This window comes from Nyctereutes procyonoides, unplaced genomic scaffold (genome assembly GCF_905146905.1).
Source record: "Nyctereutes procyonoides isolate TBG_1078 unplaced genomic scaffold, NYPRO_anot_genome, whole genome shotgun sequence".
Lineage (NCBI taxonomy): Eukaryota > Metazoa > Chordata > Mammalia > Carnivora > Canidae > Nyctereutes > Nyctereutes procyonoides.
This window is the reverse complement of record NW_026575142.1, coordinates 12,101,556-12,118,231: the sequence shown is the minus strand read 5'-3', so window position 1 is coordinate 12,118,231 and position 16,676 is coordinate 12,101,556. Positions and strand designations below refer to the sequence as shown.

Here is a 16,676-nt window from a genome sequence, read left to right as displayed (position 1 = left end):
TCAATGCACTGAACAACTCTTAGTGCCATCTTTCCAACAGCATTTGTTCGCTTCATGTCTTTGTGTCACATTTTGGTAATTCTTGAAAATTTCAAACTTTTTCATTCTTATTTTATTTGTTATGGTGATCTGTGATCACTGATGTTACTATTGTAATTGTTTTAGGGCGCCACAGACTACACCCACATAAAAGTTTAACTGAGAAACGTTGGGTATGTACTAATGTTCCACCTACCAGCTCCTCCCCCATCTCTCCCTCTCTTTAGGTCTCCCGGTGCCCTGACACAAAAATATTGAAATTAGGCCAATTAATAATCCTACACTGGCCTCTAAATGTTTAAGGGAAAGGAAGATGGGCATATCTCTCACATTAAACCAAAAGCCAGAAATGATTAAGTTTAATGAGGAAGGCATGTTGAAAGCTGAGACAGGCCAAAAGCTGCACCACACAGGTAGTGAATGCAAGCCGTGAATGCAAAAGTAAACAACTTGATGGAAATCAAAAGTGCTATTCTAGTGAACACGCAAATGATAAATGAAACAGCTTTATAATTGAACGTTTTAGTAGTCTGAATAGAAGATCAAACCTGCTACAACATTCCCTTAAGCTAAAACCTAATCCAGACTAAAGCCCTAACTCTCTTTCTTAGAAGGCTGAGAGAGGTGAGGACGCTACAGAGGAAAAGTTGGAGGCTATCAGAATTGGTTCATGAGGTTTAAGGAAAGAAGCCACCTTCATAATTATAAAAGTATAAGGTGAGGGGGTACCTGCATAAGTTCTGTCAGTAGAGCATGCAACTCCTGATTTGGGGTCATGAGTTTGAGCCCCACATTGGGTGTAGAGATTACTTTTTTTTTTTTTTTAAGTACAAGATGAAGCAGCAATTGCTAATACAGAAACTGTAGCAAGTTACCTAGAATATCTAGCTAAGATCATCATTAATGAAAGTGGCTACACTAAACAATAGATTTTCAATGTAGATGAAACAGCCATAGTTCGGAAGAAGATGTCATTTAGGACTTTCATAACTAGAGAAAAGTTCACGCCTGGTTTCAAAGCTTCAGGCTCTCTTGCTTGGGGCTAACACAGCTGGTAACTTTAAGTTGAAGCCAATGCTCCTAGATCATTCTGAAAATCTTAGTAATTAGGTTCAGTCTACTCTGTGCTCTGTAAATGGAAGAACAAAATCTGGATGACAGCATATCTTTTTACAACAGGGTTTACTGAATTTTTTAAGCCCACTCTTGATAACTGCTGTTCAGGAAAAGATTCCTTTCAAATGTTACTGCTCATTGACAATGCACTAGACACCCACAAGCTCTGATGGAGATGTATAAGATTAACGTTTTCATTCTGCTAAACACACCTATTCTGCCACCCATGGATCAAGGAGTAGTTCTTTCAAGCCTTAATAGATTTTGTAGAACTGTAGTTACTGAAGATAGTGATTCCTTTGATGGATCTAGACAAAGTAAATTGAAAACCTTCTAGAAAGATGCATCATTCTAGATGCCATTAAGAGCATTTGTGATTCAAAATATCATTAACCGGAGTTTAGAAGATGCTGATGCCAACTCTTATGAATATTTTGAGGGGTTTAAGACTTCAGTGGAGGAAGTAACTACAGACGCAGTGGAAACAGCAAGAGAACTAGAAGTGGAGTCTAAAGATGTGACTGAATTGCTACAATCTCACGATAAACCTTAATGGACGAGGAGATGCCTTATGAATGAGCAAAGTAAGTGATTTCTTAAGACGGAATCCACTCCTTGTTGAAATGATAGCAAAGAACTTAGAATATTAATAAAAGTAGTTGATAAAGCAGTGACTGGGTCTGAGAGGACTGACTTCAACTTTGAAAGTTCCATGACTTTATTGATGTCACATTTAAAGAAACTGCCATAGCCACCCCAATCTTCAGCAACCACCACCTGATCAGTGAACAGCCATCAAGGGCAAAACCCTACACCAGCAAAAAGATTACAAATGGCTGAAAACTCAGATGATGGTTAGTGCTTTTCTTTAAGCAATAAAGTATTTTTAAGTTATAGTCTATTTTTTTTAGATATAATACTAGCACAAAATTAACAGGCTATAACATAGTGAAACATAAATTTTATATGTCCTAGGAAACCAAAAGATTCATCTGATTTGCTTTACTGTGGTAATCTGGAACCAAACCTGCCATATCTCTAAGGTATGTTTGTATGTGGATATAGTTAACCTGAGAGTAAGAGGTATGGTCTCTCCTGGAGGAGGCAAACACTGCTAATGGTATTTTGGAAAGCAGAGAAGTGTGCCCAAAAAACCAGAGCTCAAAAAGTAAATATTTGTGTGAGAAAGGAACTAAGTCTCTCTTGACATGGACTTAGAAGAGTCTAACATATTCAGGGGCAACTGCATAGTAGAGAATCCTAAGTAGTAGGCTTCTGGCCTTGTGGGAGGATAGGAGCTAGGCAGGAAGAGGACAGTCTTCTCAAAGCAGTGTTCAAACAGGTGTATGTATTACTTAAAGTACACTAATGCATTCCAAGGGACATCTAAGCAGGATAAGTTTTAAAAAATTTCCATATCTTTAATTTCCCTATGTTTGCTTTCCTAAGAATGATCTGCCTACTTTCCTTAAATCCTCATTCTTCCACAGTTCAAAAGAAACCCATACTTCTCACCCATAACCAAATATCATTACCATGCATTGCCCCAGGTTGTAAAACCTCCATAGAACAAAACAAGGGGATTATTTTAAAAGTTTCTTAAAACCCCTTAATCCAGGCACCACTAAACCTCAGGCTTGTGTCTTTGCCTGTCTTATAAGTATTCCTGTTAAAGCAAAGCTTTGTTTTTAAGAATGGCATTTTGCCCTGTGTTTAGGAATGTTCTGAATTCATATATATTGTTTAGTGTGATGACAGGAACAATAAAAACTCTTCATGTAATGATTGCTTCTTCCATTCTCAAAATATTGCCCCAAAATGCACTGTCCCAATAAAGTTCCATGAAATCAATAAGAAACTTAGAAAGGTTCAATTTATATTTATTGCAGAGAAGTGTAAGTTGACCAATAAAACATTAAAATCCACTGGATTCAAATAAAAGTATGTTGAAGAAGTAGAAAAAGATTACAGATCCTAAAACAGGAAGATTATCCTGGGTTATCAAGTGGGCCTAATCTAATTATAGGAGACTTTAAGAACAGAAAACTTTCCGGCGCCTTGGTGGCTCAGCGGTTGAGCATCTTCCTTCTGCTTGGGTCATGATTCCAGGGTCCTGGGATTGAGTCTCCCATCAGGCTCCCCGCAGGGAGCTTGCTTCTCCCTCTGCCTGTGTCTCTGCCTCTCTCTCTGTCTCTCTCATGAATAAATAAAAATAAAATCTTAGAAAACTTTGTCTGGAGTCAGATTCAGCAGCATATAATTCACAGAAATTAGAAGCATGAGAGAGACTTGACATTACTGGAGTGGGCAGGACTGAAAGCCTTTCAGCTTCCATGAGCAAATACCAGCCCGGTTATCAGTCCACAAGGGATCTGAATTCAGCCAAAAATTTGAATAAACCTGGAAGTGGATTATCACCCAGACATTTTAACATGGAATACAGCTCAGCCAACATTAAATTTTGGCTTTGTAAGACCCTAAGCAGAAGCCCCAGCTGAGCCTACCTGGACTTCTGACCTACAAAAACCGTGAGATAAATTTGTGTTGCTTTAAGATGCAAAGTATGCGGCAAATTGAGATGCAGGAATAGGAAATAGAATGAGCAAAAATGTTAAGATACCCAGGAGGTCAGGCTTGTGTCATAAGGTTTCAGGGCCACAATACCTTATAGACACAGAACTCTGTGCTGTAATTTCCTTCTTGTATCTTGGTCTAGAGCCACAAAATGCAAAAAGTGATCCTAGCGCAATCCTGAAGTCTTGGGAACATCATGATGGTCATAATAAAATTTAAACCTAAGAGCTTGAAAATCTATAACTATGAGCTAGTAGGACTATACTCCCTTTCAAAGTTAAGGTATCTTAGAGTTGGGTTTTTTTTTTAGACTATTTATTTGAGAGGGTGAGAGCACAAGCCAGGGGCTAGGGAGGAGGGAAAGGGAGAAGAAGCAGACTCCCTGCTGAGCTGGGAGCCAGATGTGGGGCTTGATCCCAGAACCCTGGGATCATGACATGACCTGAGCTGACAGCTGATGCTTGACTGACCGGGCCACCCAGGCACCCCTTAATTTCTGTATTAGGAAAAATTTAAATGGTGTGATTTCACTATGATCCTAGTTCACAAGAAATAATACATCACTTTCACTGTTGTCAAAAAGAATAAGGGATAATACTATATATAAAATACATAGCACAGTATATGGCACTTACATGGTATCTATTAATTTTATTACAAGTTTTACTGTATTTTACTTTGACATTAAGTATACATTTTCCTAATGCTAATCAATCCTAATCTTACTACCTTCTTTAAAGCCCCAAACTGAGAACTACATGTTTAGTTTAACTTTTAAATAAAAGGTTTTTAATCTTTAACCCATGAATTTGATGTTATCCCATACTGTCTAGTTCATCTATGTAAGGAAATCAAATGCCTCAAAAGTGAGAAAAACAGAAGCCCAGCTTTAATGAGGAAAACAGCTTTTAATTTTGCCCCACTCACAGCAGACATGACATGTTCTTCACACTTCTCACCAATTCCCAAGAGTATAGAAGTGTTTTGACAAAATTCCTCAAAGTTGATGGCAGACATAAAGAACACCTCAGGCTTCCCAATACAGTATACATGAAAATGTGAATATGTGAATACTGAGATCAGCCCCATATACGGAAATATTCCTTAATAAAAATATCAGTTTTAAGTTAAACTTCATTTTTTAAGTGAGTCTTAATTATTCCCAGACCTCTAATCCCTGGGTGATGTAAGATAAGTTATTGTCTTAACAGCTTAAAATTACAACAGAACGTTAGAAATAGACATAGGGGCACCTGGGTGGCTCCGATGGTTGGTTAGGTGTCTGACTTGGTTTTGGCTCAGGTCATGATCTCAAGGGTAGGATCTATGTCAGGCTCCACACTCAGCAGGGAGTTTACTTGAGGATTCTTTCCCCCTCTGCCTCCCTCTACTCACCTGCACACTCTCTCCCTCTCTAAAATAAATAAATCTTTAAAAAGAACTGTACAAGACCTTGCAGATTTATGGTTATGAACATAAACAGTGCTAATACAAGTTTTTACTAATAATATCATTTTAGATTTGGTTATCTAATAATGCCCATAGCATTATTTTTCTAAAGGTAGATAAAAAAAAAAAAAAGCAATAAGTACTTTTTTTTTTTTTACAAGATTTTATTTATTTATTCACAAGAGACCCAGAGAGAGAGGCAGAGACACAGGCAGAGGGAGAAGCAGGCTCCTCACAGGGAGCCCAATGTGGGACTCCATCCCCAGACTGGGATCACACCCTGAGCCAAAGGCACTCAACCGCTGAGCCACCCATGCGTCCCTACTTACTCCTTATTAAAAACTTATCTTTTGTAAAAGTAAAAAGAAAACAGAAATTCATAGCTCACCAAGAATTACAGTAAGTCCTAGCTATCACTGCTATTAAGAGTATATTGATACCAATTTCTCATTATGAAGAGGGCACAAATTAGATACAGTATAGGTTATGTATAATTCCCACTACAACATTAGTAAACTTCTCTCTTTCCTCTTCTCAAAGTGTATCAAAATTAAGTGAAAGAATATTACTATAGGAATAACCCTTGGGATGCCTGGGTAGCTCAATGGTTGAGCGTCTGCCTTCAGCTCAGGGCATAATCCCAGGTCCAGGGATCGAGTCCCACATCCGGTTCCCTGCCAGGAGCCTGCTTCTTCCTCTATGTCTCTGCCTCTCTCTGTCTCTCATGAATAAATAAAATCTTAAAAAAAAAAATAAAAAGAGTAGCCCTCAATCCAGCATATGTCAATAATCTTAAAACCTTCCTTACAAATGATAAAAGACACAATGATTCTCAAAACTGTGATTGAGAACTGATGGTACAGTTACATTAGTTGAATAATCGTAAAGAATTCAAAAGAACATTGGAAGACATACGGATGGCCAAAAGACACATGAAAAGATGCTCATCGTCACTTATCAGGCAAATGAAAATCAAAACTACAATGAGGTATCACCTCACACCTGTCAGAATGACTAAAATCAAGAACACATGAAATAATAAGTGTTGGTGAGGATGTGGTGAAAAGAGAACACCTGTGCACTCTTCGTGGGACTGCAAACTGGTGCAGCCACTGTGGAAACCAGTATGGAGGTCCCTCAAAAAGCTAAAAATAGAACTACCTTAGGATCCAGCAATTGCACTAATGGGTATTTACCCCAAGAATACAAAGACACTAATTTAAAGAGATACATGCACCTGTAAGTTTATAGCAGCATTATTTACAATAGAAGCAGCCCAAGTGTCCATCAATAAATGAATGAAGATGATGTGATATAGACAGACACACAGACACAAACACCCCTCGGAATATTACCCAGCCATAAAAAAGAAGGAAATCCTGCCATTTGCAATAATATAGATGGAACCAGAGAATATTATGCTAAGTGAAATAAGTCAGAGAAAGACAAATACCATATGATTTTATTCACATGTGGAATTTAAGAAACAAAAGAAATAAGCAAACAGAAATGTGAGAGAGACAAACCAAGAAACAGACTCTTAATTATAGAGAACTGATGGTTAACAGAAAGGGCGGGTGGGGGGGGGGTTGGAGGAGAATGGATTTAAATAGGTGATGGGGATTAAGGCAGGCACTTGTCATTTATAATGAGAACAGGGTTATGTATGGAAGTGCTGAATCACTAAACTATATACCTGAAACTAACACTACATAAACCATGACAGTCTAGCTCCTAAAACATTATATACATATTATGTACCAGAAGATGACACTAAGGAAACAACAATGAAGTCAATTTGACTATAACATACCCATTCATTTCAAAGATTACCTATATGGAAATAAATGTCATCATGAGTTTTAATAACTCATCAATCTATAGGTCAGAGAGTAGCTCTTATATTAAAGCAAACTAGCATGAAACATTCAACATGAAAGCCATGTAAAACTACATCAAATTTAAGAATTGCTGTTACCAGACCGTCAGAAGTTTCAGTAATCTTTATGAGAAATAGTGAAATGACAGTAAATATATATATATAGTATCTGTCCCAGCACATGGATCACTCATAGGCAAATAACTATAGATTGGTCTACTGAATAATTGATATGGTCTACTAAGTAAAACTGCTAAATAATGCAATTTATTTCCATTAATAATTTCTAATTAAGCAATCCTACTTTATTAATCAGCACAACTCCAAAGTTGGTGCACTCAGATTCTCTTGACAGTGTAGACTTGCTCAACATTTTGGGGAGGTAAAAATTTGGCAATAGAGAAAATATTTATATCCTCTGACCTAGTAATCTCAACTGAGATTAGTATCCTACAGAAACAATTAAAAATAAATAAAAAGATTTAAGCACAGAGATGCTCAATTCAATATAAAAATAGAAAATGAAAATTATTTTCCCGTTGGGCATTTAAATTGAGGAAAATTTAATGGTCAATTGGTAAACTATCATGTAACCACTATATATTACAAAAGTTAGACAATATGGGGAAATGTTAAAGCTATAAAAATAAAACATAACTGTCTCTAATGATATAATTCTGTCGAAGCTATAATTTATTTTGAAGCTATAATTTATATGCAAAAATTAGAAGGCAACAAAAATAATGAAAAGTTATTTGTCAGTAGGGCAAACTTGTAGTTGATTTCTAGTAACACTATTTTAAGTGTTCAATAAATAGAAACACACTAGCCCACACACAAGAATTAGAAAAAACCTACAAAACTAGAAGAACAAAGCTATGAAGTTGGAATGATAAAGGTAAGGTTTAGGTTCAGGTAAGCAAACTAAAGAACATTTATGGAATTTGTAAATTAAGGTAGTATTATCAAGATAACGAGATCTACTATTAGTCAAATAACCAAAATACACTTGGTATTGTGCCAATTGGCTTTTTGCCAATTTTAAACATTCCCACCCTGTTTTCCCCTACTAATCTTGTTGAGAATCACTGTGGTAATAAGCTACTACTACTGTTGGGACTGTTTCTATTCCTTGGGTATTAAAAGAGAAAAAAATGAGAATCACTATCTTTGTTAAGATACAGAACGCAGCCATGGGTGAATAAGCCTCAGCCCAAAAACATTCTATTTACATCCCTTCTTGTTACAAAAAAATGTTTTGGGCAGCCCAGGTGGCTCAGCAGTTTAGTGCCCCCTTCAACCCAGGGCCTGATCCTGGAAACCCAGGATCGAGTCCCACATCCGGATCCCTGCATGGAGCCTGCTTCTCCCTCTGCCTGTGTCTCTATCTCTGTCTCTCTCTATCTCTCTCTGTGTGTCTCTCATGAATAAATAAATAAAATCTTAAAAAAAAAACATGTTTTTAATCACTCTACCACTACTGCCAAAATGCCAAGAAAAAAAAAAAGCATCACTTAAACATACTTAAAAATGTAAATGAATGTTTCAAGATCGTTAAAAAGAATAAATGAAAAAGTATATATAATACATACATAGCTATAATTATATAATACATGACACATTTATAGTAATATATGTAAAGTAATTCCAGTTATTGTTAGCCTTAAAAATCCACAAACTTCCTTAAATTTTCTGAAATTATATTTTACTCTAACTTTTTAACCTTGAGCTCAAGAAACAGCAAAAGAAATAAAATGTTTTGTGGGTTTTCCCTTGGATGTAAATAAGTGAATATTATCACTATACCCCTCATTAAGAATTACATTAAGAAAACATGCAGCATTTTAAGTAAGTCCTTAGTCTCAAGGAATAGGTGTGAAAAACTAAGTTAAACTAAAACAGTACATTTTAATAACAGTGAATAGCGTAACAAGTACTAAATGTATTAATTTCTAAGGATCAGTTGACTATCCAATTACTGTTATTCAATGAGTTTTTAAAAAGAGAGATTGTCAGAGAAGGATAACGTTATATGGTTTCATTCATTGGGGGAATATTAAAAAATAGGGAAAAGGATTAAAGGGGAAAGGAGAGAAAACGAGTGGGAAATATCAGAGAGGGTGACAGAACATGAGAGACTCCTAACTCTGGGAATGAACAAGGGGTAGGGGAAGGAGAGGTGGTGGAGGGGATGGGGTGACTGGGTGACGGGCACTGAGGGGGGCACTTGACGGGATGAGCACTGGGTGTTGTTTTTTTGTTTGTTTTGTTTTAAAGATTTTATTTTTTTATTCATGAGAGACAGAGAGAGAGAGGGGCAGAGACAGAAGCAAGCTCCATGCAGGGAGCCCGACATGGGGCTCGATCCCAGATCTCCAGGATCACACCCTGGGCTAAAGGCGGCGCTAAACTGCTGAGCCACCTGGGGCTGCCCGGGTGTTATACTATATGTTGGCAAATCGAACTCCAATAAAAAAATATACAAAAAAAGGGGGGGGGATTGTATTATTTGTTCAAAATGACACAGATAAGATCGACACATTTGATCTAACATAATCTAACAATTTATCAGCAGAGAACATCTAAATCATTAAAACCCAACTTTTTCAAAATACAATTTAGGTAGGAAAAAATGTAGATTATTTCTTGAGACTTAATGCTAGTTATAGGTAGTAGACATTTGATGTGTAGCATTTTTTTTTAAGATTTTATTTGAGAGCGAGGAGAGAGCAAGCACTAACAAGAAGGAGAGGGAGAAGCAGGCTCCCTGCTGAGCAAGGAGTGGGACAGAGGGGCTCCATCCCAGAACCTTGGGATCATGACTCCAAGCGAAGGCAGACACCTAACCAACTGAGCCACCCAGATGCCCCTAGCATACATAACATTTTTAAAAATGATATTCAGATAGCTTTTAAATCCTGAATACCAAGAAAAAGCATCCCTCCAAATTATGTTAAAGAGCTGACATAATAATCTTAATTTGTACTGTTTAAAAATATGAAACAAATACTCCAAGTAAAGAAAATACAGGAATTTCTGGATTACATATTTAATACATTATGATATAGTGCCCCAAGGATGAAATAAACATTCTTATAAGGTTAAAAAGAATTTCCAGGAAATGCAATGAGATCTACAGAAGACACATGTACCTTAAAAACACACACAGTTCCTGAAAGCTCCTTCCTTATTGACAAATACAAACATCTATGTTCTAAATTACCACAATATATTTCAAATAATTAAAAATCTAATGGCCATAATCCTCTCGAAGCAAGATAAAACAGGTCTTCGGAAAGCAGCAAACAACCATAAATTTGTAAGATTCTTATAAATTACAAAGACCAAGATTTTTGGGACGCCCGGGTGGCCCAGCGGTTGAGCATCTGCCTTCTGGCATGGGGGCATGACCCCGGGGTCCCGGGATGGAGTCCCAAATGGGGCTCCCTGCATGGAGCCTGCTTCTCCCTCTGCCTCTGTCTCTGCCTCCCCCTCTCTCTCATTAATTAAAAAAAAAATTTTAATAAATAAAATCTTAAAAAAAAGACCAAGATTTTTAATTGTTATTCAATTACTGATGACCTTAAAGATTCAAGAACATCCTTAACTAATTCTTTATCTGTAAGAGGGCATCTCTTTTTTTTTTAAACATCCTTTACAAAGATACTCTTGCAGTTCTGCAAAGTGTTTACAGCGGATTCCTCACATCAGTGTAACAAATGTAATCACAAGATGGAACTGCTACTGTGTTTGCCTTTCAGGTCACTTAACCGTGTAGGGCTGACTTTTGAACAAGCTTATTACCTTCAAGTTCTGGTACAACGGACCAAGGTTACATGGCTATTTAAAAACGACGCCTAGAAAGGCTATTACTTACTGACAGTGCCAGTGGTTTCTTCACACAGGACACAAAGTGCACTCAGAGAGGTACAGGTTTGTCTGGACATCAAGTGTGTATATTAAAGTCAACGCACGGTTACCGTCTCCATAATTTAAAACCCCCAAGAAATGAGGACTTTCACATTATAATTTAACTATCAGTCAACAGGGCGAAGGTCGTCCATCAGGTGTAATCCCTTTACCATATTGACGGTAGTTTTGCGCTTGGCCTCAAACAGTTTTCAACTCCCCCCCCCCCCCCCGCTCCCCAAGCGAAAGCAATTTCAGACTACCTAAGGACACAAATGATCCCCAGCTCCTCCGCCTTCTCCTTCCTCTAGCGTCGGTTCAACGAGCTAACACAAAAAATACAGACACACACATACAGTCACTCCCTCGGCCCTGGTCCCTAGAGCATTAAAAAAAAAAAAAAGGCACAGGTTATTTACCCTACAGAGGCTCTGCAGTCCGTGCGGGGAGGTTAAAAAAAAGAAAAAAGAAAAAAGAAAATGGGGGAAAATACCAGAATCAATCTGCACCCACACCTCAGCCCCGCCCCACAGGGAAAAAGCGGGGGGTGGCGGGAGTGCGAGGGGGCAGAAAGGACAGAACCGGCGGGGACTTCCAGCTCCCGGGCTGCCCAGGCCGTCGGTGCGGCCGCAGGCGGGGGCCCCGACCCCCCTCCCCGCCAGCATCACCCACACACAGTCCCCGCACCCCCGAGTCCTGGGCGGGGAGACCCGAGCCGGCCCTCTCCCTGCAGATCCAAGGGCTGAAGGCGGGGGTCTCCCTGCGCCCCCGGGGGTGCGGCGTGGGGGCGCCCTGAGACCTCCGACCTAAGCGGGGAAGGGGAAGGCGAACGCGAACCGGGGGGGAGGGGTCTAAGAGGCGCCGTTATTCCTTTTTCCTCTTGGTTAGGAAAGCGCGCGAGCGGGGAGGGGCCGGAACGACGAACGCCAGTTCCCTATAACGGGCCCGCCCGGCCGGCCGGGCTCCCCGCCGCCGACGCCGCGCCGGCGGCGCAGCTGGCGGGACGGCCTGGGTCGCCCCGAGGGCCGGGCACCGAGGCAGGAGCGCCCGAGGTGATGGGAAGCGGGGGGTGGGGACTACGCGGAGCGACGTCGCCATGTTAGCGCCTTCTCTCTCCCTCTCCCTCCAGCCGCAGCCCTGCGGCCTTCCCCCCAGCGCTACTCACCTTCCCAGGTCGCTAGTTCATGCTTCTCGCGGCCGCCCGGGAGGCCCGAGCTCAGCCGTGTTTACAAACTACCCCTGGAGGAAAGGGCTGAACCGCACTTTAAAGGCCACGGGCTCCCACAGGCTTCCGTCCTCTCTCGCGAGATCCGGCTGACACCCCTTTCTCCCCGCCCCGCTCCCGGCATCCCCCCTTTCTTCTCGTGCCCCTCCCCTCCACGCACACGCCCCTTCTTGCCTTCCGAGCGCCTCCGGGTCAGGTGATGCCGTCAGCCTTCAGCGGCAGGGGGCGGGACCTGAGGACGGAGGGGCTGGAGGGGGCGGGAACCAAAGGCCACTCAGTCGCAGACGATTGGACAAGGAGCCCAGAGGGCGGGAAGCAGTTCCGGAAGGGGGCGGGGCCTAAGGAGCCGGAGGGGAGGAGTCTCCGTAACCTGCGGAAGGCTGTGATTGGCTGGGGCTGGAGACTGGCGGGGCGGTGGATGCTGGAACAGGTGGATGTCGGGGTGGCCCAAGGGCTTGACGATGCGCGCAGAGGACGAGGGGACCTACGGAAGAGGCTGCGAGTGGCGGGAGAGGAGGCGCGAGGAGGCCTCCGAGCTCCGTCACGGGAGCCCGGTATTTCTGCTGCCGTCCCTTCCTGGCCCTGGGTAGGAAGGAGGGCAAAACGTGAGGCGGGCGCGCGCCCGGACCCACTTTTCTGCTGCCCTGAAATGTGAGACGGGGAGGTTCCGTTGAGCTGAGATTTGGGAGAGGCGGAGTTTGCAGCAAAATGCCCCTCCCCGCAAGGCCTCCACACGCCTGAAGCGGGAAAGAGAAGTCAGTTTTTGTTTTTGTTTTTTAAGATTTTATTTATTTATGTATAAGAGATGGAGAGAGAGGCAGAGACACAGGCAGAGGGAGAAGCAGGTTCCATGCAGGGAGCCCGATGCGGGACTCGATCCCGGCTCACCAGGATCACGCCCTGGGCTGAAGGCAGATGCTCAACCGCTGAGCCACCCGGGCGTCCCAAGAGAAGTCAGTTTTGCAAAAAGAAAAGAAAAGAAAAAAAAAAAAAAAGGCAGTTTTCAAAAAAAAAAAAAAGTTTTACAAAGAAATGAAAAAGCCTTTACTTTGGATGGCATTTGTTCAAATTTTACGAAGCTTTCGCTGATATTGGTTGTTCCGGCTCCTGAACGCCTGGTACCCGGAAGGATATGAAATGCAGCGCCCCCCACTATATAACTGTAAGTTGAAACAGCTCAAGGAGTTGCTTGCAAGAGAAAATCTTCCTTAGGAAGGTGTATTCAAAAAAAAAAAAAAAAAGGAAGGTGTATTCTATCAATTTCCCTTTACTTAGTAGTTACAGATTTTAAACGTATCACCTTTAATGAAGATAATTTCAAACTTTTAAAACATCAACTCCTTAGTAACGTTTACTGGGGACCGCAGAACACCAAATTAGAATATGGACTAGAAATGGCTCTCTTCTCATAATACTAGCCAGTGCTCACTAGGTTGCTATGATGACAAAGAAATGTCTGTCAAGCTTTGAAAGTAGCTGTTTAAAAAAGTTAGAGAAGGGAGACCATTTGATTAATTTAACCTGAGGGACAAAAGATACTATATTTACTGTTCTGCAATCGACACAGATACACTCATGAAAACACAAAGAATAGTACTGAAAATATTTCTTTTTAATGTTGCTCTATGATTCTTTATATAACTTAAATATTTCGACATCAAGTGTGGGGATATTGATTGTTCAATAAATGGACACAATGAAAAGTATGATCAAGGGCTCCCGCAAACATTTGTTATAATGATTTTTTTAAAGTTAGATTTTCTCAGTGCCTTGGTTTTTCATGTATTATATGGCTTCTAGTCTATGACAAGTTATGAGTAAAGTTTGTGTATTAATGTAAAATGTACCCTCAAACATCCAAGTCAAAGTTAAACTGAAATTATTGGACGTTTGTGGGATACTGTATTTGAAAAGTTAATAAATTTGCAGTTTAATAATGGTATCTGGCATAAAAGTGAAATTCTCATGGCACTGAACATTTTAGCAGGTTTCTGGCCTGTGTACACGTATGTGAGCCAACTCACTCGTCTTTTAATACTAATTTCACTGGGCAGCCCGGGTGGCTCTGTGGTTTGGCGCCTGCCATTGGCCCAGGGTGTGATCCTGGAGACCCAGAATTGAGTCCCACATAGGCTTCCTGCATGGAGCCTGCTTCTCTCTCTCAGCCTGTGTCTCTGCCTCTCTCTCTCTCTCTCTCTCTCTGTCTCTCATGAATAAATAAATAAATCTTTAAAAAATTTTTTTTAAATTTAATAGATAAAATCTTTTTAAAAAAAACAATTAATTTCATTATTCAAGAGACCAAAAAGAAGCCAGAATATTAACACTATTCACGTCCCAAAATGAAATGAAAGTACTAGTCCTATCTAGTATTAGAATTGTGGTAGTGTTTGAGTCACATAGCACAAATTGTATCAGTTAAACCTCAGGAGGTCAGATTACTGACACTAAATATGATAATGGGCAGGATGTGCAATTGACAAATCACAAGTTGTTAGGTCAAACTTTGTCCTACCTTGACATACTTAGTCAAGTATGTATTCACTAAAATGGTACTTCTTCACTCCATCTCTCAAAATGCCTAATTCTCTGAGAAAAAGAACTGTTAATGTTTTGGCATTTCGAGAATGCAAGTTGGTGCAGCCACTTCAGAAAACAGTGTGGAGGTTCTCAAGAAGTTAAAAACAGAGCTACCGTATGACCCAGCAATCTCACTATTGGGTATTTAGCCCAAAGATACAGATGTAATGAAAGGATAGGACACTTGCACCCCAATGTTCATAGATAGGAGCAATGTCCACAGTAGCCAAACTGTGGAAGGAGCCTCGGTGTCCACTGACGGATGGATAAAGAAGATGTGGTCTAGGGCAGCCCTGGTGGCTCAGCGGTTTAGCGCTGCCTTCAGCCGGGTCGTGATCCCGGAGACCTGGATCAAGGCCCACAACTGGCTCCCTGCATGGGGCCTGCTTCTCCCTCTGCCTGTGTCTCTATCTCTGTCTCTCTCTCTCTCTCTCACTGTGTGTCTCTCATGAATAAATAAATAAAATCTTTAAAAAAGAAGAGAAGATGTGGTCTATATATACAATGGAATATTAACCATCAGAAAGGATGAATACCTACCATTTGCTCTGATGCAGATGGAACTGGAGGGTATTATGCTAAGTCAATCGGAGAAAGACCATCATACGGTTTCACTAATACGTGGAATATAAGAAATAGTGAAAGGGAACATAAGGGAAAGGAGGGAAACTGAGTGGGGAAAAATTAGAGAGGAAGACAAACCATGAGAGATTACTAACTCTGGGAAACAAAGGGTTGCAGAAGGGAAGAAAGTGGGGGGATGGGGTAACTGGGGGACTGGCACTAGAGGGCACGTGATGAGATGAACACTGGGTGTTATACTATATGTTGGCAAATTGAATTAAAATAAAATATTTTTTAAAATGTTATGGCGTTTCAAAAGAAGTTTGCGGGCAGCCCAGGTGGCTCAGTGGTTTAGCGCCGCCTTCAGTCCAGGGCCTGATCCTGGAGACCTGGGATCAAGTCCCACCTCGGGCTCCCTGCATGGAGCCTGCTTCTCCCTCTGCCTGTGTCTCTGCCTCTCTCTCTCTCTCTCTCTCTCTCTCTCTCTCTCTCTGTGTCTCTCCTGAATAAACAAATATAATCTTTAAAAAAAAGTTTACATCAATTAGATTTTCTTAAAACAATTATTTTCCATTCACTTATATCAAAAATTTGAAATTCTTTTCTCCAGTTGTGAATGAATTATTTTCAATTGACAGTAGGTTTAGTTTTAAATTTCTCCTCATCCCTACTTCTCCAGTCTGTTGTCAAGTAGCTAAATATCTACATATTGGACTACAGGAACATGTTATGTTTTTAAAGATTTTGTTTATCAGAGAGAGAGAGAGAGAGAGAGAAATCAGAGGGAGATGGAGAAGCGGACTTGCTGCTGAGCAGAGAGCCCAATGTGGGGCTTAGTTCCAAGACCCTGAGATCATGATCTGAGCTGAAGGCAGATGCTGAACTGATGAGCCACCCAGGCACCCTGAGGAACATGTTAAAGAAAATCTTTCAGGAGTCCTCATAGAAGAGAGAATTATTATTTAGAATTATAAATAGTACTCTGTTCTGTTGCAAGAAAGCAGTTTTAGCTACTTTTCTTTTTTAAAAAGTAAACAAATGGGAAAAAATGAAGGAGATCACAGGAAAGAAACAGGTGGAAAGGATGTAAATCTGTTCCATGTGCTTGTTGGCAACCTGGTGGTTAGAAAGTGTCTTATTTTACATATTCATAGTTCCACAACAGTTCCTTTACTATAACTTTTCCACAAATGGAGATAACATTCCGCTTAGACAAAATGAATGTAATTCTTATTTTTGGTTCTGATCTCATGAACTTGTCTCACTATCCATATCTTCATAAAATGCTTTGCTTTTCAATTTTTTTTTCCTCATTCCTCAATATCCTCTAATAGCCCTAAG

General features: G+C 40.6%; 1 protein-coding gene across 7 annotated transcripts in view; it reads right to left on the bottom strand.

Moving 5' to 3' along the window:
• ATF2 (activating transcription factor 2) overlaps positions 1–12,275 on the bottom strand; it is a 99,367-nt gene extending 87,092 nt beyond the window's left edge. For all 7 annotated transcript variants that reach the window (XM_055308031.1, XM_055308026.1, XM_055308028.1 and 4 more), the window contains exon 1: positions 12,132–12,275. The gene's annotated coding sequence lies outside the window, so the exon portion shown is untranslated. The remainder of the gene's footprint in view (positions 1–12,131) is intronic.
• Between the last annotated feature and the right edge of the window lie 4,401 nt (positions 12,276–16,676).